We start from the raw sequence: 1,666 nt of genomic DNA on the forward strand, positions 1-1,666 counted from the left end.
ATATATATATATATATATATATATATATATATATATATATATATATATACAAGTACTGTTGAAATCGACAGCATTAAGGTTGTTGTTAATCTTCTTATGAGTATTTTCAAGCTTTTTCTACCTTTTCGTTAACATGCTTAAACCTGGGATACAAAATGCAAGAAGAACCGCAGGAGAAAATTGAACAGATGTCGTTAAGACCTTTTGTATATTACACCTTCAAAATACAGAAAACAGATATTACAATGATTTTATGTACACACATCAACAAAAGAAAACAAGGGATACACCAAGCATGTGGCCACGAAGGTCGACGACTTCTTCTCCCCCTATGCCACGCTTCCTAGGACAATTAGTCCTGGAGAAATTGTTTCATGACGAATTCTGTTATTGGTTTAACACATTTAAATTGACCCTAAGTTTTTGTTATATGTACCTGGAATGAGGCAGGATTCATTAACAATTCTTTCTACGAAAATTTTAGTTTGGGCCAAAACCTTAGAAACACTAAATCAATGTGATTGTATGTATATGTACATATGTATATATACTCGTGTATATATATATATATATATATATATATATATATATGTATATATATATTTGTACGTGTACATATATATATATATATATATATATATATAGTATATATATATATATATGTATACATATGCTTATATATATATATACATATATATATATATATACATACATACATATATGTATGTACATATGTATATACATATATATATATATATATTGTCAGTGTATTTGGGCAGGAGTTTTTCTCTAATGCATGTGTCATTAAAAGTGATGGCTAGTTGTGCATTAATAATTTTCTTAAAGGTATTTTCCATATACCTTATCAAGGATTTGTTTTCCTTAGGAAGGAAATTTATGACTTGGCTGTATGTAGTCATATTAGCTAGATCGCGATTTCGGGTTCAAGACCCTTCTTCAGTAGCAATAGGGATAAGAATTAATCCGAAGACTCTAGTAAAGATCTAAGTTTTATACTAGAGTTCCTATACTTGCTAATCACTGGGGGAGGTCACCTGGTATTACGGGCAGGGACGAAATGTCACGTGTGCTAGGGAGCCTCCGGGTTTGTGTTGTGGCGGAATGTGGCGTTTTGTCTCGTAGTTGGACGAGTGGCGTTTTGTCTCGTATTGGCGTTTGTAACGGTTTGTCTCATACTTGGAAGGGCTCTAAGGTCTTCTGCTTGTACATTTGGGTTTGGGCTCAACTCTTTAATATACAACGCTTCTAAAATTGGGAGGCGTCTATCGTCAGTACATAAATCCAAAATCTCGGTGTTTTTCTCTAGTGTCTCTCTTGCTAGTTTTATGCCGTGGGCTTCTCTTAAGTGATTTTTAGGGGCTCCAGATGTCAGGTGGTATGAGAGGCGACGGGATAACCTCATTGTCGTCATGCCAATATAGGTGGATGGGAGGGCTTCACAGTTCCCTCGTATACATGTGAACCTATAGATGACTTGTGATTTCTGAAGTTCCTTTCTCTCTTGTAGGGGGCTGTTTCTAGCCACCTCCTTATTAGAAACAGCCCCCTACAAGAGAGAAAGGAACTTCAGAAATCACAAGTCATCTATAGGTTCACATGTATACGAGGGAACTGTGAAGCCCTCCCATCCACCTATATTGGCATG

This window comes from Oratosquilla oratoria, chromosome 36 (assembly GCF_046742065.1).
Source record: "Oratosquilla oratoria isolate Oo_2021 chromosome 36, ASM4674206v1, whole genome shotgun sequence".
NCBI classification, from domain to species: domain Eukaryota; kingdom Metazoa; phylum Arthropoda; class Malacostraca; order Stomatopoda; family Squillidae; genus Oratosquilla; species Oratosquilla oratoria.